The following is a 24503-nucleotide window of genomic DNA, read 5'->3' as shown; positions in this document are numbered from 1 at the left end:
TATTGCTGCTGAGGTGGAGTCTATTGTTGCTGGGGTGATCCATTGTTGCTGGGGTGGTGTCCATTGTTGCTGGGGAGGTTTGTTGTTGTGCGGGGGATCTATTGTTGCTGGGCGGTCTACTGGAGCTGGGGGTGGTCTATTGTTGCTGGCTGCAGGGAATCTATTTTTCTGCTTTTCTGGTTATCATTAACAAATTCCATACTAATTATTTAGCACCACAAAATGAAACTTGGTGTCATTTTGTGTATTCTTCAAAAGGGACGGTACTGAGAGGTGGGTAGGGGGTGGAACCAAGGAATAGTGCTTGGAGGTAGGTGGGTGGAGACAAGGGGTGACTCAGAAAGGGGAGTTCCTGTACCTATTGTCTGAGATAAAAAAAAAGCCCTGGTCACTACTGACCTGGACTGAATGATGTCCAGTACCATTCAACCTAATTTCTGTGAGCCCAGGGTGTCAAGGCCCAGCCCCCAGCCAGGAAAATGCTATAAACAGTGGTGCCACAACATTACCTGGAGCCATTTTCTGCAGCATTTAGGATCACTTTGAATGGCCCCTGTCCCCCAACATTGTTCTCTGACATTCAAAGATCTTGTTGTGGCCTTGCTTTGTGTAATAACTATAGTAATGGTGAACTTTCAACGTTCTTAAATGTAGAATTCCCATAATTTACATCAAACCAAAGGGCCTGAGTGATTTCCCCTCCACGGGTTTTAGATTCACTTTTAATGTTCATATTGATGATGACTTTAAAGATGCTTTGTGATTTTGGATATTGTGTTCTAGTGAGTTGCAAAAGTTTGTGCTCCCAACTTGGGTTTTATTTGAGACTTATTTACATATAATACTTAAGTAGTATGCCTTGAAGTAATCTACTAGCAAGGAAATCCTTCACCTGACTTTGTCTATCTATCTATCTATCTATCTATCTATCTATCTATCTATCTATCTATCTATCTATCTTTAAGGTCATCATATTGATGATGTGTATGCCCCATCAGACTGTTGCTGGCGGAATTCCCCCCAGCAAAAGATTGAGAGCAGGTTCTCAATTTTTCGGTCAGAAAAAGTTCTGATCGGAAATTCCGATCGTCTGTACCAATTCACGCAAAATTCCTACGCATGCTCGGAAACAATTCAACAAGTTCAAAGTATTGAACTTCATTTTCTTGGCTCATCGTAGTGTTGTACATCACCACGTTCTTGACGGTTGAAAGTTCAGAGAACTTTTGTGTGACCATGTGTGTATGCAAGCCAAGCATGAGCGGAATTCCACTGGAACAACTATCCAAGTTTTTTCCGAAGGAAAATCCACTCGTGTGTACGGGGCATTAGTATGCCTTGAAGTAATCTACTAGCAAGGAAATCCTTCACCGAACTTTGGCTATCTATCTATCTATCTATCTATCTATCTATCTATCTATCTATCAATCTATCTATCTATCCCCAGACACCGTATATCCAAAACGCACACATAGTTGAACAAAGCAGATTCCTTATGTAGACCAAAATGTTATTTGTCTTACTGGATACTTACTTATTTTTCCTTCTTTTTCCTACAGTGATTTGTAAATGATGTCCATACACCTTGTTAATGTACAAAAAGGTTTACTAACTCTCTACCTCTTCAGTGGTTCCCCCTGTATTTTTCACCAGCACCAAGAGCAGATGAAGTTATGGAAATTACCTTATGCTTTGCTGGTTTAAAATAAGCTACAACTCCAAACTCCAGTGTGTGCTGCAGATTCCCACCAGTGGGATCAACTCCCTGTCACATTATTCAAATGCTCCATGCCTGTTATAATAGCTATAGATGTTATTCATGCCAAACTTACTGTGGAAAACCCCAATACTCAGGAACTGTGACAAGCCATTCTGTCACTAGGTACTTCCTACACCTAAGCAACACCTACATCATCAAGATACCCAATCACTTGTAAAGTTCTTAATACATTTTTAAGAATTATTTTATCACCCTTCAGGCTCATGTACTGACATATGTCCCCTTTCATTTCACTGAGACAGGCTGCCCTCGGGGAAGATATTTCAAGCTGGTTCCTCTACATTTGCATTGACACACTCACTTAAAGTAAATTACATGCTTGTGACTCTCAGTAAAAACAGTGAGAGTGTAGTGTGGTAATACTTGATGAGTGGGTGTAGTGAGATAAACACAGCACAGTAAAGCTCCAGATTTCCACAGAAGGGGATTATCTGCTGCTGTATACCTCACAATGACACTTACATATCCTTCTGCCGTCTGCCACATTGGGTTAAAGTTCAAGTAATCAGTGTAATCGTTTTGTAACAGTCTACTCTTTAATATGTTGTTATTTACACATTTACAAGGAAAATTATATTTAAAGTGGACCTGAACTCAAAAAGTGAAGATTTGTTTTCTTTTAGGGGGCAACTGAAAATATTACTTGTGCCTTAGAAGCACCATTAACAGAATCTTTTCTTTAATTCTTCCTGAATCATACAGTAGAAATGCACTTCCTGTGCATTTGTAGGCAGGTGGTAATTTACAGTACCCCTTTAAGTTTTTGAGCACTCCATATTTTGTCATTTCCTCTGGGTTGGCCCCACCTTCTGCCTATTTAAGGTTTGGGTGGAATCAACCCAGGGTCTTTTGGAGGAATGTTGGCAGTGTGAGGATGTTGGCAGTGTGGAGAGAGGAGATTGTTTTTCCTCACTACAGGATGCCCCCCCCCCCCCCGTGTCTCAGAGGGAAGCCAGGGAAGGACCAATGGAAGCCTCTGGCCTACTGTGACATACGCAGTGTACCTTAACATTGAGTAGCACCGCAATACCTCACCTGGAGAAACATCTAAAGTCTATCAAAGTGTTGAATACCACTTGGTGTTCTATGTTGAGAAAAATATATTAATGCCTGTTTACTGCCAAATGTTCTGGACTAGTTAAATTCAGCTTAAAATGAAGTTAAGTTAAATTGTGCAGTTCTTGTGCAAAGGAGATGCTGGTGGTTAAGGGGCTGGGATATCCTTCCTGACTGTGAGAGGTATCATGCATCCTGTGAGCTGACCCCCATGTAACATGGTGTTCAGATTCTCAGAGCCTTGACCTGGACCACAAGTAAGACATGCAATGAGGTGCTCCTGACATAAAGGGGTTAATAGGCTGGAACCAGGTGAGTGAGAGAGAGTATGGCCTATGGCCTGCATCCGTACATGTGGAAAGAAGGTGTACTTGGTAAGGGATCAATCAAATACCTGAAGCTATCTGCTAGGGATTAGGAGGATGCTCAGCTGCATGTGCTGGTCAGGTGTAAGGAAAGGAACAGCCTTTCATACTACAGATATGCAGCTATGAGTCTTAATGTGCCTGCATCTGTAGTATGAATAGTATCTGTAGTATCTGTAGTATGAATATAGGCACTGCTACCACTGACATCAGATCTGGAGTGAGATTTGGTAATGTTACTACTGTGTTGCTCACTGTTCTCCTTCCTGAAGAGAAAGATGTACCTGAGGACCTGCAATGCAAGAATCACCCTGCTTCTGCGTCATTCATTCCGTGGATTACTTGCTTCTCCTGCTGTTACTTGATTATTTTTCTATCATTTATCAGATCACCAATTATCAGAGGGGCATCTTTGCCTCTACCAAGATGGCTGCCTCCACAAAATGACACAATGCAGAAAAAGGCATTGTAAGTCAATAAAGGGGAAAAGTTCAGCTGCAGGTAGCACACAAACAATATTGGTGACAAGCCCCTTTCCCTCTGCTCGCATTTTTTTGGGCACAACTTACACAGCCTAAGTTCTCCTAAGGACCCTTAGTGTCTATTTATCTCAAGTACTTAATTTTGTTTGTAAAAATGTGTCTAGCCTAGAGAAATGTGTTCATATGTTTGCTTCCTTTGTATATGAATATTTTCAACCATACGACATCCTGCAGTTGTAAATCAAGCAAAACTGGACATGCTGATTGTTAACATACATTTCACTACTCATCAGAGTAGTAGAAATTCCTTTGGTATTTAATCTAGTCACTGTAATTATGTTCCTGCAGTTAGCTGCAGTATATACCTGCTGCAGTGTATAACTCAAATAGTAATTGTGGTTGAATCATAAAATGTCTGCTCTAGTGAAAAGTGTACCTGCACATGTATTGGGGCTACGTAACAACCCATCAGCAAATGTGTAGCACAGCATGACATGGACAAGTTTTAAGAGTTGACATTCCTACCTATACATTACAGTATTCAGCAAAGGCCATCTTGGTCAAATTGGAATAATCTGCCCTAAAGTAAAACTTTGCATTCATACTCTATCAGCTGTTTCACTCTATTTCCAAAAAAATACATCCTTAATATATTACACAATGCTATATATGCTAATTACGAATAATTCAGTCACTAGCTATGCCCACGTCTTGATCTCTAATTGCTCGTTCTGGTCACTGACATATACAGAGAGTGTCACAAGAAATGCAAAGCTATCGCTGATGCAAAGGCTGTGTTTGAGAGCCCGGGTTAATGTTCCCTGTGCGAGAGACAAAATGGAAATGTCCAATAAGTCTGCCTCGGGACAGATCATAGAAGAGTTTCTCTTTGCTGATAATAAAATAGCAAATAAAAGACTCTTCAAAATATTGCTGGGCTGCTTTGGGGATGATTTTTTGTGAATTAAAATACCACACACTACTGGTCAGGGGCGGGGTAGAAAGTTGATAATAAGTCTTCGATTAGTATTTAATTATAACAGTTAAAGGCATCAGTCTAAGTTATCTAAGTTAAGTAATCTTGTCTTTCTATGACATTGTCAGCCACAGGCAGAAGGAAGAGCAATAAGGGAAGGAGGCTGACTAAGCAACTATGCAGTTATGTGTCCTCACACAAATAACATTTTACACACTCACCTTAATTAACCCCCACTAAAAAGTAATACTGTTTTCTGAGAAATTTTAAAAATATACAGTATAGGAATCTCCATACCAACCTGCTGCCAGGAAAAAAGGAAATAATCCCAGTCACAAAAATGCACTATAGGGACAAAAGTTTGTAGACCTGACCATCACACTTAGCTATATGGTCAAAAGTATGCGGACAGTCACCCTTCCTAATGACTGAGTTCAGGCATATCCTATGAACAGTACTGTTAATGACGCAGGATACAAAAACATTTTAGATAGTTTGGCACTTCCAACCTTGAGGCAACAGTTTGGGGAAGAGTCTTTTCAGACTGTGCTTGCGTGTACAAAGCCAGCTCCACCAAGACATGATGTGGTGCCACACCGCATGTAATTTTCACAGGAATTGCAGCACATTCCTGTGCAAATTACATGCTGTGTCTTTGGGGTGTGATTTGAGCCATGGATTTGCACCGCATTTGCACCAAACCTGTGCAGGACCCCTTTTTTGTCCGCACCAGAATCAGATCACATGGATGATTCTGAAAATCGCACTGCATTTTTCAAACCAATTTTGGGGTGTCGTTAAATTAAAGTGGTTGTAAAGGGCTGGGCTTTTTATTTTTTTTACCCTGCAAGGTAAAGGCATAATGTACTAGTATGCATCGTATACTAGCACATTATGTTAAACTTAACTTAAAATGAAGCCCTCTCGAGATGTTAGATCTGGAGGTTCCTTCCATCTTCACTTGTCTTGCTTTCAGGTTCGCAGACCCCAGCTCTGTGACTGGCTGGAGCTAAGATTATGTCACTCCCACACATGCACCACCGTCTTGGCACGGGGCTCTGAAGAAACGGCACAGGTGGCCATTCCCTCAAAGCGCATGCGCCAGTGATGTCACTGGCTGCATGTACTGTAAATATCTCCTAAACGGTGCACATTTAGGAGGTATTTAAATTTAAATTACCTATAGGTAAGCCTTATTATAGGCTTACTTAGCTATAGGTTAAAGTCATGCATAGAAGTTAACTTCCACTTTAACATACACTCTGCTATCAGTTTGCATGAATGGGTTAGCGATTTTGATGCAGTGTGGAATCTGCAGCAAAGTCGCTGTGAATTTGCACCACATCTAGTGTGAATTGAGGCCTAAACTGATAATTCAATTGGGTTTTAAGTTCCCAACTAAGTTAAAAGATCTGGGCAGAGCTCTTCAAATTCTAAATGATATATTCTAGTTCCAAATTCCGATTTTTCCAAATGGTATTGTTGCTGTGAGGCAGCAAAGAATTTTTAGAAAAAAAAAAAGAAACAATAAAACCATATGGTGGGTTTGCATAATGCAAGGACGCTCTTTCAGCAGCTGGAGTGTTCGCCCGTATAGTAAATAAAACATTGTGTGATATTAGTCATAACACATAGTACAGAACCCTCTGAGGAACAGTTGCTTCCTTTGATACTTGTGTCATCAAACACTCAGTGTGTTGAAGGATGAAGGCTTTCCTGCAGTCTCCTCAAAGCTTTGCACCATCAAATTTTGTTACTCAGCTAAAAGGCTCTGACAACAGATGTGTTGATACATCTCTTTTCCTTGTTTACCTGATGTATTTGTAGGAACCATCATCCATCACTGTCACTGTCACTGTCACTCTACACAGAGAAATAAAACAACATTCTATTCAGCGTGACTTTCAAAAACTTGGGGGACCTTTTAGAACCTCTGTACTTACCTAGAATAACAAAATGCTTGAACATGAAAGGAAAAATATTTCACATTACTTACAGAGAGGGAAAAAATGTGGAAATACTTCATTGCAAGATCAATAATTTCTAGCGCAGAACCCACAAGAAAAAAAGTAGCAAAAAAGAGAAGCAGTACTATATGTTTTCGAAGGGATGTAAAAGTTAATATAGAAAAAAAGTAAAGACAACTTCACGTTTCATTTGCAAAATCAAAAGAAATTTGATTTGCAAATGAAACGTGAAAGTAACGTGTAACCCATACTGTTTGTAATATGTGGGAAATGTCAGTTTCTATTGCCTATCACAGGGCGAATGCAACATTTCCTAACATTTGATTCAAAGAGGAAAAGAGATGGTAAAAAACATTTAACCAATAGAGAAAATAGTCTTACATTATAGACTAAAATAAAATTGTACCAGAAGGGGAAACAATATGAGATAACTGCACTGTGTACAATGTTTATAAGCTGCAGATTTGTTCACTGTTTGGAAGGTTCAGTGAATGCCAAAATGAATGGGTGAACCATCAGCTGCAGCAGGCATAGCAGTAATATTACTATCGCTGCTAAACGTGAAAGCTTCCTGTTCAGGTCCCCTGGTTGGTAGCTAGCTGGCAACTGCCTGCATCATAACCAGCGACTCACTCTGGGAATTCCTGAATGACTGGTAAATTAAAAACAAATGAGCAGAATGTCACGTCTACCCCAGTGCAGGTGATCAGACACTATTGTTAGCTACTGTGTGCTTCACCTCTAACAGGCCCCTTTCCCTTAAGGCAAGTGGGTCTATCGGTACTTGGTTGCCCCCAGGACTTATACACAATGCTATAGTGCCTGGCCACCACACCAGGACAGATGCAAACAGAGCAAGCAACAGACTACTTGCAGTTTAGCAGACATATAGCGTGGTTCTATGACAGTCCAAGTAAAAGGCAGGCTGAGTTCAGGGAATAGTCCAATATCCGATCCAATGGCAGTCCAGGTAAAAGGCAGGCTGAGTTCAGGAAGTATATAGAGCAAGAGAAAGCGCACGCCTACCCTAGTGTATTATTGTTTATTAAAAGATAAAATTGTAACATATACGGTTTGCACTCACTGACATCCAGTGTTTTAGTGTTAGCATGCAGCATAAGATGACATTCAGCATGTCTAAGCCTCCTATTTGCTCACACCGCTCTCCATTTTACACACACGCACGGACCTGACATCACACAGAGTCTAAGGAAGGGAGAGAGCTGGAATGTGGCTGACACTTCTCACAGATTCAAATTATCAATGCCATAGACAACATGTTTCGGAGGCGTGGCCTTCTTCTTCAGGTAACGCCCCATCTCACATCACGTCCTTATAGCTATAACACCCCCCGCCCTCCCTCGCCATAAGCCACTTGCAAAGGACTGAGCAGGAGCTGGGGGTAAACAGCAACAGGTATATTTACAGCGGTGGTGTGGCATAATAACAACATTCTAAGCATTCTAGGCTGAGTTCAGGGAATAGTCCAATATTCGATCCAGGACATACACAGGGAGATCCAACAGCAAAGTAGGGCAGACAAATGGGAGGCTTGATCAGGAACAATGCATGTAACTCTGTCTCTATCACAAGCAAGGGATAGAGTGTTCGATCTGCTTATATCAGGTGACTGGCCAGATCAATCACCTTGCAGGTGACCACAGCCCGGGGGAATTCAACATCCAACACCCGAATGCTCAAATAAGTAGAAGGAGCACTAAGTGATCCTGACACAGAGATAGTGTTAAAAAAATAGTGTGGAAGCGCCATGCAGAGAACAAGTAAAACAACACGGGGTCCCTCTCAAAATCTATACCAGACCCCTTTCTGAGTGCATGCTGAGCCAGGCTAAAAGAGGGGTATGCCTGCCCACTCCTTAAGCATACCAAGCCACATGGGGGGTTAAGGGCCTCAAGGGCCTCTTCCCTACAACCCTGGCCCAGTGGTTGTGGGGGTGTGCAGGCAGGGGACTTATCACAAAATATATATTAAGTGGACCCCCCAGCTACTGCCCCCACCCATGTGAATGAGTAAGCCCCATTTCCCAAAAAGTTGGGATGCTGTGTAAAATCTACATATAGTAAAAATAGAATGCAATGATTTGCAAATCTTTAAGGCTGGGCTCACACTATTTTGAATTGGATGTGGGTTTCCCCGCATCCAATTCGCATGACAGGAGAATGTCACTGGCTCTCAATGAACCGGTTCACACATCCCGGGTGGCCACGATGCGCACAGCAGAAGGGTCCCATGGCTCAGTTTCAGGTCTGAATTCAGGCAAAAATGTGGCCCTGTCACGGAACCCCGTCGCACTCTGCTTGAGTGCTTCCATCAGTACACTGCTTCCTCCAGTCTGGACCTTCAGATATCAGATATTACAGCCACATATTGTAACCAGGCGAGACTAGCTCAGTTACAAAACTGCAACTGTTCGGTCTGCTTATATCAGGTAACTGGCCAGATCAATCACCTTGCAGGTGGACACAGCCAGGGGAAATTCAACAGCCAACACCCAAATACTTGAATGAGTAGCAGGAGCACTAAGTGATCTTGACACAGAGATAGTGTGAAAAAAATAGTGTGGAAGCTCCATGCAGAAAACAAGAAAAAAAAAACACGGGGTCCCTCTCAAAATCTATACCAGACCCCTTTCTGAGTGCATGCTAAGCCAGGCTAAAAGAGGGGTATGCCTGCCCACTCCTTAAGCATACCAAGCCACATGGGGGGTTAAGGGCCTCTTCCCTACAACCCTAACCCAGTGGGATTCAAATATCAGATATTACAGCCACATAATGTAACCAGGTGAGACTAGCTCAGTTACAAAACTGCAACATAGAATGTTTTGTTGGACAAGGATACAGGCTTTTTATACACATGAGACGGAGGTTCCCCCTCCTGATCATATTAACCTAACAATACAAACTGTAACCAGAAACATAAATTAACATGATCTAATTACTAATAATTTAACCAGCCTAGGTAACTCAGAGGACATCTCCTAGTTCACAAACTACAATACACATTATCATAAGTATAAACACAGGAAACTTCACACGATAGCAGGAGACCACCAGTAGCAGACTATTCGTCTCCTACATTTTACAGAGGCCAATGAGATCAGCTCTTTCAATTAACATGTATAGTTCAGAATCAAATACACTTGGAATAGTCTTTGTATATTTCCTGGGAGATATTGTGAATAAATATTACTGTCCCACCTGAAGTAACCTAAACCACATTCTCAAAGTCCATTAGCAGCTTTCCATAAATTTCTCGGTCACCCTGTGCCCCTAATAGACACAGGATAACTTATACATAACAGGGACATGGAGAACTGAAACAAGGGCTTCCCAATCTCTATAAGGGATGCTGGGTTCCATGGGCCCCCACCCAAAGCAACTCCCGTCACATGCCCTAATTTGAACCTGAAATGGTGAACAGGGCTGTACTGGACCCCCTGCTGTGCCCCGTGGCCTCAGATAGTGTGAACATATTGTAAAAGTTATATTTTATTCAAAATAGAATATAGCAAGCATATCCAATGTGTAAACTAAGGAAATGTACCATTTTAAGAAAAATAAAGGTAATTTTGAAATTGATGGCAGCAACAAATCTCAAAAAATTTGGGACAGGGACATGTTTATCATAGTGTAGCATCCCCTTTTCTTTTCACAACACTGTAAATGTCTGGTAAACCTAGGAGACCAGTTGCTGGAGTTTTTGGAGAGGAATGTTCTTCCTTTTTTTCCCTGACATAGGATTATAACTGCTCAGCAGTCCTGGGTCTTATCTGAATGGGAGCATACAAAAAGCTCTGAAATAGAGAGCCAGAACTAGTGGGCTTTAGTGGAGGACTTATTGTGAAAGGCCATTCTGGTGGCATGGGCAGTGGGAAAGGTCAATATTTAAACCAAAACAACAACAAACATTATACCAATATGGAGTCTGAAATAATATGCTTAATACAAATACCAAAGGAAAATATTGCTTTCAGACTACAAAAGAACTTCTTATCAAGCAGTAACATAAACTGACATATGATAGCCCCATCATCTATGAAGCAAAAAATACAAAACACAAAAAAAAAAAAGCTGGTGTGACAATTGGGAAAAGTTGGGGTTTATATTCTTCCTTTGCAAGTAGCCCTGCTGGCATTGTTTTTCCCTAATAACAGGTTTGCTTGCATGAAGATGGACAGGTCTTGTTACAAATGACCTCCTGTCTCTCACAGTGGCCATTTATTATGATATTTTTATATTTTTCCATTAACTGAAGGTAAATGAACAATAATGATTCAGAGGAATTTCAGTTTTAGCAAAGTACTGTAAGTGGGAATATTTTAGATGGTTGCCATGCCGTAAGCCTATCCCATGATGGAGTCGGTCTGATGAAACATGTCAGGACGTGGTTGTACGGCAACCGAAAGTGATGTTCATGCACCACCGGAAGTGACGATCCGTGTGTTTTCAACTATTAGGTCGGGTGAGAAGTGACACTTACCCTATGTCTGCAACAGCGGGGTGTATTAGGTATGGTATTAAGTCATTGGAAGGAAGAAATAATATCATTATATGCCCAGCTGATAAAGATGGGGGGGAGGATAGTGGTATTGGATAAGGAGTTCTACCACAACCAATTAGTGAATACGTTGGGTGATAAGAAAAGGTACAGAAGACTGACCCCACAGATCTGTATACAAAACAGTTAAATGAATTAGTTGAATGGGGCTTTAGGATGAGAGCTCTAAACAAAAAAGAAAAAAGATATTTGGTCCCCAGTACATGTAGAATACCAATAATTTATGCATTACATTCACAAGAAAATAACTGAGCCGCCTGCATGTCCTATTGTGAATGGGATTGGCTTGGTCACTGCCAGGTTGGGAGAATTTTTGGATACATTTTTACAACCTAGTGTACAGATGACTAAAGCTTACTTGGGGATATTAAATTGGATTCTGAGGATCCAATATTTCTTGTCAGTGCTGACGTAGCATTGCTATACACCAATATACAACATGATAATGCGCTACTTGCCCTGATTTGGGCTCTGAATAAACAAGATGATATCCCACATGTGCAGAAATGTTTTTTGGGGAAAGCGCTGTATTTCTGTATTTTTCACAACTATTTTTGGTATCAGGGTCTGTTCTTTGCCCAACAGGTTGGTGTTGCTATGGGCGCGAAATTCGCTTCGAGCATAGCCAACCTGTTTATGGCAGAGTGGGAAGACAGACATGTCTTCAGTATTTATAGACCACGGTTATTATTTTACCATAGGTTTATAGATGACTTGCTGCTGATTTGGAGAGGCCCTAGATATACTGTAGAGGCCAGAGGCGTAGCTTGAAGCTTGTGGGCACCGATGCAAAAGTTTACCTGCTCCCCCCCACTACTTCCAATGTGCGTGCAAATACATCCACCGCACGCTAAGATATTCAAAGTAGCTTAAGTTTTGAGTTCCCAGAGTTCCTCTTTACATCAAAGGACAGGGAACACCACTGGAGAATCAAAGGACAGGGGCCCCTGGCAGGTCACTTGGAAGAGCTCCTTTCCCATCCCAGCACTGTATAGAGCCCCCCCCCCCACCACACACACACACACACACACACACACACACACACTACACAGCACTGAAATCACATTCCTTTACATACAGTAAGTCTTCACAGGTTGTGTCTGGCTTTTATGTTGCCCTTCTGACCTGTGAAATTCTCTGGTTGGAAATGGCAGTGTAGTTGCAGTAGGCAGATACACCCTGTGCACATCATGGCTAACTGGCTGTGTTGTAAAGGAATGGGATTTCAGCCCTGCGGAGGAGGAACAGTATAGAGTGATGTAATGGGAAAGGAGCTCAGCAGCTGGGTGTGAGCCTGCAGCCCCTCAGGGTCCCCCCCAAGGGGGGGATTTGTTTTAGAAATTTCTGAAGGTTTCTCTGTCAGTGTTGGCAGGTGTTGGGGAAGGTCATCCTCCCGGAGGTGTGTGTCTTTTCCCCAGTTGTCAGGGAAGTGGGGTAAGTAGATATCCCTGGGTGGGGGGTACAGAAAATCCCAGCTGGTGACTAGGAAACACTGAGCAGTGTCATGCCTCACCAGTGACATTGGTCCCATCGTGGTCGGCAGGACATCACTCTCCTCCTGAGCTTGGTTACCATTCCATGTTGCCAGCACACAGCACACACTTCCCCATCCTGGGCTATTCTCACCTCATGCACCTCTATTCGGGAAATGGCTCACAGCTTCTCCCCAGCCAATGGGAACAGAGGGGTGTGGACTGTGGAAGGGAAAGTAAAAGCCCAGTACTGGAGCGTGGCTGTGGGGCCCTAGGGCAGATCGAAGCTGGATTTTGTGGAGGATATGATAATATGACAGGGAGGCTGCAGGGGCCCCATGGAGCTAGGGGCGGGGTTGCAATTGTGATCCCTGTAACCCCTTATGCTACGCTCATGGTAGAGGCATTTCTTGCCTATCTGAACCAGAACAACAATAACATCAAATTGAATTATGAGATTAGTGATACTAATGTTAACTTTCTGGATGTGGATATTGAGAAGGTAGGAGTCAGCCTGGAAACAAAGTTTATTTCAAACCAATGGATAGAAATAGTTACCTATCAGTCAAGAGTGGGCATCATCCCACATGGATTAGAAATATACCAAAAGGACAGATAATGAGGGTAAAGCACAACTGCAGTAGACAGGAGGATTTCACCATACAATCAAATTTTCCTTAAAAATAAATTTGTCCAAAAAAGTTATAGGAATGAGACTTTGGATAGGATTATCAGTGAAGTGGATATGATTCCGAGGGGCCAATGTCTTACAAATAAAGATCCGAAAGTACAGTCTATTCAGCAACAATGGGGATTTATTTCAGATTTTCACTGTCAGTATAGGAAAGTGGAGGATATTTTTAGGAAGTATTGGCATATTCTCTGTATGGATACGGATTTAGGGCCAGTGTTGCCGGACCGCCCTAGATTAATATTTTATGAAAGCCCTGAATTTTGGAGTGATTAACTAATTATTTGCACATCTAGGGTTAACATTTGAAACATATAACAAATGTTTAATTATTACATTATATATTTTTTGTGAATTTATTATGATTATAGAAATTTCAAATATTGATCTAAATTACATATATATTGTTCGGTTGAGGTATTGATTATGTACTAGCTGTATGACAGTTATGCATTATATTAATTAATATCGGCTGATTTTAGATCAGGTTTAAATTACATGGATTTTAGAATGAATTAGACATGGTGGATGCTAGACATATCACTGCTGCGGAAATACTGTGAGGGCGGAGAAGTTATTACCTGTCATTTGCATAAGTGGAAATATTTAAGATGGTTGCTGTGCCGTACAGCCAATCCCAGAAAGAAGTCGGTATGATGAAACGCGTCGGCTTGTGGCTGTACGGCAACTGGAAGTGATGTACATGCACCACCGGAAGTGACAATCGGTGTGTTTTAAACTATTAGGTCGGTGAGAAGTAACACATACCCTATGTCTGCTGCGACGGGGTATCTCTGGCATCTCTACCATTTAAATTAGATTTTATTGTGCCTGTTTGTGAGTATATTTTCATTGGGCTGTGGCCTTAAAAAATGTTTTGAATTGATTTGATGATATCACACTTTGGAGACTCATTTCTCCTATATATTGCCCGCTGGGGAACGTGTACCGACGCAATTTACTTGAACACTGAGGGGGTTAACTGCTTGGTTGGCAAAACACGAGAGTATGAGGCAATACTTTCTGGGGGGTGGAGACACGCTTGTGCACGCAGTGTGGCGTTGGATCAAGATATCAACTGTCGGCCCATAGATTTTGCTGTATTTTATTTATTTTATTTATGGGCTCTTCCTTATTTTACACACTATCACTATTTGGGGTGTAACTTTATGTGTTTTTGGTAACTCTTTTAATCTCATTGCTACTGTTTACCTTCATTCATTTATATTTGGTCGTTTTTTTTAATTTAATTTTAGCAATTGGTCCATGTTAGAAAGGCATCACTAACCACACCGCCAACATCCAATACAGCTATTGTTACAGAGACAATTGTGTGACTGCCTGGGGAAAGGAAAATATTACACAATTCTGATTAGTACAAATTGGTACTGTCTGCTAAACTAGGACAAGTAATAGGGCTCTTCTAGGCTTTTATGATTCTCGGATTCTGCTAGTGAGATCTTTGTTCACTGACCTGCTGTTGCTGCAGTAGACAGTAGTCTTTGCCCCTTGCACTGGAATCTAGGCATATCAACTAGCCCTCTGTTGCAAGGACTGTTTTAATCCAGGGACAAAAAAGAGTGTTTGTCATGGCTCATGAACACGCACAGGCCACCTTCATGAAGCCTAGCGAGTGAAGCCATAAAAAAAAATTGTAGCTCAGCGCATTAGAGTCTTAGCCCTTGTACACACGGTCAGAGAATCTGTCGGAATGAGTCTTATCAGACCGTGTCGTCAGATAATCCGACTGTGTGTGGTATGCATCGGACTGATTCCGTCCGAATCTCCGTCCGACCCAATTTTCCAACATGTTGGAAATATTTCCCGACCAACTGGGCCGGACGGACATACTCCGATCATGTGTAGAGAATTTTGATCGGACCAAGTGCCACGCATGCTCAGATCAAATTCCTACATCAAAGCTATTGGCTACTAGCCTGAATATAGTTCCATCGTAACGAAATTACGTCATCACGTTCTGAAAGATCGGATTTTTCGCCAACTTGGCCCGACCGTGTGTATGCAACAGTTTCGGACACAATCCGTCGGACTAAATCCGACGGGCAAAATCCGACGGATTTGGTTGGCAAAATCTCCGACCGTGTGTACGTGGGCTTAGACTAACAAAGAACTCCTTTCTGAATTATTAGAACCTGAATCAGTCTACCAAGGGAACCAAAAAATATGCAAAATTAAAGTGGACTTGAACTTAAGTGAAGTGAAGTGAAGATTTGCTGTCTTACAAGGAACAGTTAGAAATGTAAATTGTGTCTAAGTGACACACTGAAATATTTATCTTTTACCTTAATTTCCTTGTGAAAAATATCAGTGCACTTCCTGTGCCCTGGGCACTCCTGTTCTGTAGACTAATAGCTGTATATGTGAAATCATCTATGGTTCAGATGCTTCTGACTGCTAGTCTCACCAGATTTGGTGTCACTTCTCACTTCTGCCCTGCTCACTGTTCCTCTTACTGGAGAAGAAGCTGTAATTGAACAACTACTGTGTAAGTATCCCCCTGCTTCAGCCTAATTTATTTTGTGAACCTGTGCTTGCCCCACCTATCCTGCTGCTTCTTGATCAATACCCCACAAGCTATCAGATTCCAAATTCTATTGCTCATTTGCTTTGGAGAAAAGTGAGGTAATTAAGTCTAGTTAGTGTATGTGAGCCACAAGATGTACAAACCAGAATTACAAATCTTTTGGTTGGAAAAAACAATTCATATCTAAATTTTAACTGCATATTAAGTTGTTTGCCTGCATTTCAGAAATAATTACTGCAAGGATCAGAGCCCAGCCTGGTCCTTATAGGGCTAGCACACTAGCAGCTGACCCTCCACCCCCTCGGGTCTCCTGGCACCTTCAGCGTTCCACAGTGATCCCCAGTGTCTTCTATACCTCAGCTTCTTTGAACCCTCCAGTGATCTACAGTGTCTCTTGGAGTGTGTGACCCCTTGGACTCCAGTCTGCAATCAGTGCCCCATTTGAACTTGTGCACTTCAGCCGGCATCCAGTGTCCCCAGTGACCCTATGCACTCCAGTCTGCATCCAGTATCCCCAGTGACTCTGTGCCCTCCAGTCCACATCCAATGTCAACAGTGACCCAGTGCACTCCAGCCTGCATCCAGTGTTACGATGTGACCCAATGCAATCCAGCCTACATCCAAAGTCCTTATGTGACCCTGTTCCTTGCATCCAGCATCTGTGTGACTCACAAGCAATGCAGTGCTGCTAAAGACTCCATGCTAGTTTAGTGGCCCCAGCACCCATGTAATAAAAAAGACTCTCTTCAATCTATCTGTGCTCTGTCCTTTGCAGTTGCCTGTTTGGGTGAGTCAGAAGGCCATGACCTAAGAGCCACCAGCAGAAAAACCCATAGACTCTGAATGTCAGTGCTTCTAAGGGCTCTTACCTCTGCTGAGCAAGCTGGCACTCTGAGTTTTCTTCTTTTTGTGTCATTGGGTATCCTACCTGCACAGTATCTTCTAGTTCTCTGTGATTTCCTAAAGTACTCTCTGTCTCACTCAAGGCCTCATCACCGCCTGAATTAAGAAGAGAGTGCTTTTTAATTTTTTAAACAAGGACGTGGGAGGACTGGTGGGGGTATGTATGAGGCCCTGAAGCTGGAGTTGTGCTTTAATCTCACTGTTATTTTTCTGTCTTTTTCGTATTAATAAACATTTATTAAGAAACAATTGTTCTATTATTCCCTTTAATACTTTAATTACAGTTTAATACAGAATGCTGTGCTTTAACAAGTCCACTGAAAGACCCTTTTGTAGTTTAGAAAAGTCATTGTGGGTAACAGTGCTAATTGCTTCTTGATTCCTTAAAATGTGTAACGATTAGAGTACAGCTTATTGTTCAGTGTTGACAGTGTGTTCATTTCTTGACATCTGCAAATTTTATACCAAAATCATCTAGATACTTTTCTATTTGTTACTTTAAAATTTGCATTTTTGACATTTCTTTATTGTCATCAAAGACTGAGCAATCATTATGTGATTTTTACTAGTTTGCACCTGAATATTGTTTGGGTTAGTGATGTACGCCACTTAAATCAGGGGCATTTTTATGAAAGCAATGGGCCTGTGTGCAAGACTCTAATCTGGGCCCCCTTTGGCAGCAAAGGATAAAATGCAGCAGCAAAAATGGGCTACCAATCATAGCCTCACCCCCAATGCCGACCTCTGTTTATGCTAGGGAGAGGGCAGGCACTAAACAGTGTTTCTGCTGCAGCTGTTTATGACAAATAAGTGGGAACAGAGCTATGTTTCGCAACATGTGGGAGCAAATTGGGCCCCACATCCCTTGGGACCCATGTGCACCACACACACCGCACATATGGATGATACGCCACAGAACATTTTGCGTATAAATAGGAAAATCGTTTTCAGCTTTAAATTAGCTGGGAAGGTTAGACCCAATGGTCAGGTTTTCTAAGCAGTCAGTTTGTAACTTGTGGGCTGCATAAATGTTATAGGTCAGTAACTCATTAAAGTTGGCCTCTAGACAAAACAGCTTAAAACTGAACCCAAGGCAAACAGCTAAATACACAGATGTAATATGTATATGGAAGCTGTTTTACTTGTAAAATGGTTTGTCTATTCAGTTCTGAGATTTTAATAGCTCTGCCCTGTCTTACAGGGCAGGAGATCTGTTTTTCTCTGCTGTAGTTAAAGTGTTACTAAACCAGCAACAGTAAAATCAGTGTGTATATGCAGTAAAGCATGCTTGTTATACTCACCATGGAACCTAAGGGGGTTAATCCCCTGCATTGTGTAAAAAGGCTGTTTGATTCCGTCTTCTCCAATCGTTCCCATCTTCCACTGTCCCCAATCTATCTCCTGATAAGACAGAGCCGATGGAGTCACTCTGCACATGCTCAGTTTGGTGTGTAATGCTATAGTTTTTCTTTCTTGGGAGGATGCATGTGATCAGCACAGGGCCAAGCAGCACTGTCCAGTCAAAGGGTGAGGGGCCCTGCAGCCTCATAGGACAGTCAGAGTAGAATATAAACTCCTCCTACAAGCTTTAACCATACTCTTATAGAATTCACAAGACTGCTATATAGCGCTGATGAGAAAAGGTTTTAAGCAAGTTTATATTTACTATTAGAATTGCATATCCATGTTCTGTGTACTGTGGGAGATCAGATATAGTGAATGCAGGGTCCTGGTTTTAGTAACACTTTAAGTAACACTTATAGGTCTCCTCCCCACCTTCCTCCTTTGATTGGACAGTGAAAAGGGAAGCATTGGTCTGATAAGTTTGCCTTTCAGGATTAATCCAATTAAGATGATTTTACTGCCCAAGTGTCTGTACGTGACTTCTTACATGCCTACATCAGAACCTAAATAATTGTTTAAAACCCTGGGCACGCTACTTATCGCCTTTATTTGGGCCACCCATAGGTGGAAATGTAAATTCTCCAATCTGCATCACCCTAAGGCTGATGCTGGCATGGCATTGCCTAACTTATATTATTATTATTTAGCTGGGCAGTTACGCCATCTGGCAGACTGGTTGGGGCCGGCTACACCGGCGGTGGTTGATTCATGTCTCGCCTATGTCCTTAAAGTCAAACATCTGTTGAAAGCACTGGAGGCACCTATGGCCTCACTGGGGGAAAGGCATATACCAGTATTGACATTGGTCCATATGGTGTGGAGGGAGACCAAGAAAATTACACATTTTCAGGGTACTAACTATCACTCTGGAACAATCCAATATTCCCCCATTTAAAGCAATTTGTGGACTCTGGATTCTGGGAGCATAGGGGAATTGTTTTTCTAGACAACATCTATGATGGAAATGTAGTGGCTTCTTTTGAGGGATTGCAAAGGAAATATGAAATTGCCCCAATCTACCTTTTATAGGAATTTACAACTTCGACATGTGCTACATACTCAATTTTGTATTTGTGACACTGATTTCTCTGAATACCCACTGATAGGAGTACTTTGATCTCAGGGCCCTAGGGGACTTATCTCAACTCTGTATCTACATTTACTCTCTGCCACCACTAATGGGGCTCCACTGGAGGTGTGCATCAAGTGGCAACAACTTGTCCCTGATTTTCCTGATGAGGATTGGGAGGATGCATGCTCCGCCTATCTATCTGTATCTCCCGCAGTCAACAATAAATTAATCCACCTTTTATATGCTACATCAAACATACCTGACCTCGGTCAGACTGCACGCAATGAACCATATACCTACCTCTGCCTGCACTATGTGCACCTGTCCGCATGCGGATTTCGTGTCTGTCCAGTTATAGTGAGATACTGGCAACAGGTGACGGAGATATTGTCTGCGGTCTTATCAATTCCTGTTGAATGTACCTCACTGGTGTGTCTGCTGGGGGTCCTTGACGAGGAGCAATGGCCAAGACATATTAGGACCATGCTACTGGAGACATTATTTATGGCCCGTAAATCTGTAGCCCTTAAGTGGATCCAGCTCACACCTCCATCCATACATACATGGCTTTGGTTAATGAATCAGGTATTACCCTATGAAAAACTCATATTTGCACACAGGGGTTGCCCAACAAAGTATAATAAAGTGTGGGATTCTTGGTGTTCTTCTGCCCTTACTGTAACCAACACGTAACCATATCACTAAAAGTTTTGAGAAATAGCTAATGTACTTTTGTGTTTCTATGGTGTTTTCTATAATGTGTATTGGGATCAATATGCTGAGAAATGCAGTGTACTTGTAAAGAAATTTTTTCATTGTAAGATGTACCGCACTGTTTTATTCGCTAATGTTGAACGCATTTGATAACTGTCATTGTCAGGTACCTTTTTCAATAAAAAGAGTTTAAAAAAAAATGTTGCCTATCTTTCACTGCTCTCCACCTTAGCATGTTCCTTGCGCTGAAGCACAACTGACTTCCCCTCGCTGAGCCACACTGCACAGGGCAAGAGGCCAATACCAAGTCATATTCAGGTAATTACACAGCTTGCTTTTAAAAAATATATATATAATCATGTAATAATGAATGCAGAGCTGTATTAGTTTGTGTCTTATGCATTTCTGCCTGGGGTACAACTTTAAAATATAGTCATCGATTTTAAATAACATAAACAATGGTTGTGATTTATGGAAACCACAATGATACCATGTCTAATTATCTATGGCTCACTCACAATCACAGATATAAAGTTGACAATGGTTCCATTATGGATGACATGTGACTCCCACTTACTAATATGAGCCCTAATTAGAGAACAAGGATACCATGTTAAAGTCTTTGTTTTTGATTATTCACGCAGCTTCTGAACACTGTCTGAGTGAAATCCGCTGGTTACTTACAGGTCAAGCTGTAGTGAGTTGATGCCTGATAGTATGGTTAAAGTATGGTCACTATTAATCAAAATACATGGTAGAAATGTAGAACACTGGACACTCAGTTTACAAAATACAGTATATTATATCTGTATGGCTATACCTGTAGTGGCAAAATGGCTATTGTGTGCATCAGATTTTTAACCCGATGCACCTGTTTCACTAATGGCCATTCTTCTGTGCCTTACGGATGTAAATAGGTAATAATATCTCCATGGACATGAAATATGTTCTTATTACTCCATAACATTTTACATTCTTTCCAGTCTGGTATTATTTGATCCTCAAATTCAAATCTTTTAAAACTGGTGTTGCAGTTTAAAAGAAATTATTAAAGAGGAGTTGGAACCCAAAAGTGGAACTTCCGCTTTAAGCACCCCTCGCCCCCCTGACATGCTACAATTGGCATGCAATTTTTTTGATCCATACAACTGCAAAGCCATCAGGTGCTGGCAGGTACCAGTATAGAGGGGGGTGGGGATATGGATATGCAAACAGAGGTGATCTGACCTCACACATCCCAATAATTACTGCCCAGGGAGCAGAGTGCATCCCCTAGCTGCCAGGGGACCAACGCCTCCACCGAGGAGGGAGTCAAGGTTAAAAAAAAAGGATAGACAGATTCTGGTGGTAGGGGACTTAGTTATTAGAAGGACAGATAGGACAAACTGTCACAAAGACCATGATTGCCTAACTGTTTACCAGGTGTTTACTGGATTCCCCACGTTGTGGAGAAGATGAATAGACTGTTGGGTGGGGCAGGAAAAGACCCAGCCATCATGGTACATATTGGTACCAATGACAAAGAGGAAGATGGAGCATCCTATAAAATTATTTTAGGGACTTACAGTAGGTGCCATATTAAAGTATAGGACCTCCAGGGCAGAATTCTCAGTAATACAGCCTGTACCTCGAGCTACACAAGATAGAGGCAGCGGGAGCTTAGGGAACTCAACAAGTGGCTAAGAACTGGTGCAGGAAGGAGGGTTTTGGGTTCATGGAGAACTGAGCTGACTTTTCGGTCAGTTACCAGTGCTATATCTGGGACAGACTGCATCTAAATGAGAAGCTTAGGGAACTCAACAAGTGGCTAAGAACTGGTGCAGGAAGGAGGGTTTTGGGTTCATGGAGAACTGAGCTGACTTTTCGGTCAGTTACCAGTGCTATATCTGGGACAGACTGCATCTAAATGAGAAGCATGCAGTACTGCTGTCGGAGAAGATGACCAAAGGGTTGGAGGAACTTTTAAACTAGGTGGTGGTGGAGGGAAATCAGAGTAAGTTATACCAGGCAGTGAGCAAAGGACAAAGGATATTACTGTGGGCAAAGTTGGTAGTGTAAATAGACTAAAGACAAATGGGCATAGGTTGACAGAATCCTATTGCAGCTTCACAACAAACAAGGAGAAAATAATATGTGCTTGTACAAAATTAAAAGGCATGTTCAGCAATGCTAGAAGTTTGATTAATAAAATGAAGGAACTGGAACTGCTGGTACATTAGGAGGATTTTGAGAGAGTATTGTTAGTAACACAACACGGAATATACCATTGTGGCTAACAGAAGCCAATGTTCAAAAAAGAATTGAAAAACATAATGTGAATAAATCACCAGGACCACAGATGGCGATCAATACCCAGGTTCATGTTTGTTTCCTGGCTAATGAACTACCATATTAATTATCATGATTACCTGGTGTGCTAACCTGCAATACACCTGTGGTGTCCATCTACAACAGCAACCTGTGCATACATGCTTACCAGTTCCTCCCTTTGGGGAGTGTATTATATATATAGTAGGTGATACCTGCCCTGCACACTATACATTTGTATTCTTTGGCTACTATGGTGTTGCCCTGTTCGATCTCCCTCTATGAACATGGGTGGTATGCACTGGATAATATAGCACAAACGGTATGTTTGGCTTTTACTTTCACACTTGTTTCACTTATATCCTTTTTACCCTATTTTTTGTGGTGGTTTGCCCTTTTCCACATTTCTTTTTCCTTTTCTTCCCAATTTGGTCACATTTCTTTGGTAATTTTTTACTTGCGTAGGACACCTTAGGATGCACAATGAAGCACTTCCTTTTTATAGGCTCTTTTTACAGCCCCTACACACAGTCTATTTTCCATCCCTTTTCACCTATATATTGCTCTTTAGGTGTGTATAGGTTAATGTCTCATCTCACTTTAACTCTCATATCATATATATCTGTTTAAATTTAAAGAGTCCTTTACAACCCCCCGCATCTGCCGTGGGAGGAAACCGATGGGTCCTGTGATCTACTGCTTCCTCCTTTGTGGGTGAGCTGATCCCCTCGCTATTTAAATTACTGTAACTCTTCTGTTATGTCATTATATGATTCGCTGCTATTTGATTATTTGCAAATATTTTTATTTACTCTGTAGACTATCCTCCTGAAGAAGCGGTTCGCCGCGAAACCGGTAGAGGAAACGTTTCTGTACCCCTCTTCAATAGAAACCTTACGGGCTTACCCGTCGGTAGTTTATTAAATTGTGGTGTATATGATTTTAGCAATATGAAAGTTTTGATGGATTTCATTTTTTTGTCCTTATTAAATTACTTGTAATTTTTTTATAACAAAGTCTTTTATGATTTATTTAGTACCGCAATAGTCCCCTCAACAAACATTTTTGGGTGTGGATATCAAGGGAGCAGCCTCAGCAACTGCCCCAATATCCTTAGAATTCCCAATTCTTGACAATTATCAATTGGGATGATGGTACTGTTATATGTATTACGTATATTTTGTATTCGAGGCTATACTCAGTTTATGGCTAGGTGGCTTATACCCAACAGTACTGAAAGAACTTAGCCAGTTTATAGCCAGACTGTTATTTCTAACTTTTAAGGACAGCTTAGTGACTGGAATGGTACTGGCAGATTGGCAAAAAGCTAACGTGGTACTGAAATCCAAAAAAGGGCCAAGATATATACCTGAAAACTACAGACCAGTCAACGTAACATCAATAGTATGTAAACTATTGGAGGGGATGATAAGGAGATAATAAACACTTAATTTACAAATTGAGATCTGTGTTCATTGACGATAGTGGATGTACATAGGTCGAAAACTGGTTACAGGAGCATGTCCAAAGGGTGGTGATAAATAGCATATCTTCTGAATAGTGTATCGTTGTAAGTGGGGTACCTTAAAGTGGTTCTAAAGGCAGAATATTTTTTAACTTAATGTATTCTAGGAATTAAAATAAAAAACCTTGAGAGTGCAGCAACTCCCATCAGCTTACTTGTTAAAGGGGGACTCCTTGTTAAAGGGGGCTTCCAGGTTTCGGTAAGCTCCCCGCCTGCAGACCCCGACAACCAACAGCCAGGGTTGTCGGGAAGAGGCCCTTGTCCCCATCAACATGGGGGCAAGGTGCTTTGGGTTGGAGGGGCGCAGCGCCCCTCTACTCCAAAGCACCCACTCCTCCCATGTTGAGGGCATGCAGGCTGGTACGGTTAAGGAGGGGGATTCCCCTTAAAATCCACACCAGACTGGTATGCTCTTGGAGGGGGAACCCCTGCCGGTTTTTTTCTTCTACGTTGTGTGTGTAGTTCCCCCTAAAGGATCATTCCAGACAGTGCCTGGTATTGTCGGGATTAAAGTCAGATCCCTGTTCATTGAAGTCGGACCCATTTCACACTTCAAGTCGTTGGTCAAAGTCGGATCCACAGTCGTATGATTGTCATGTCGTACAAGAGGGAAAGGAGCCTAACTCCACAGCAATGCCCATTATTTTGAAATGGGATGTCCAACGA

General features: G+C 41.7%; 1 protein-coding gene across 2 annotated transcripts in view; it reads right to left on the bottom strand.

The window, feature by feature from the left end:
- The window catches only part of ANO2 (anoctamin 2), a 401884-nt gene that overhangs the window by 66560 nt on the left and 310821 nt on the right, over positions 1-24503 (bottom strand). The window lies entirely within an intron of this gene.

The sequence above is a fragment of the Lithobates pipiens genome, unplaced genomic scaffold (assembly GCF_037356315.1).
Source record: "Lithobates pipiens isolate NorthernLeopardFrog02 unplaced genomic scaffold, aLitPip1_a1.2 Scaffold_8, whole genome shotgun sequence".
Classification (NCBI taxonomy): domain Eukaryota; kingdom Metazoa; phylum Chordata; class Amphibia; order Anura; family Ranidae; genus Lithobates; species Lithobates pipiens.
Note: the sequence above shows the minus strand (reverse complement) of the source record. Positions and strands in the feature narration are given on the sequence as shown.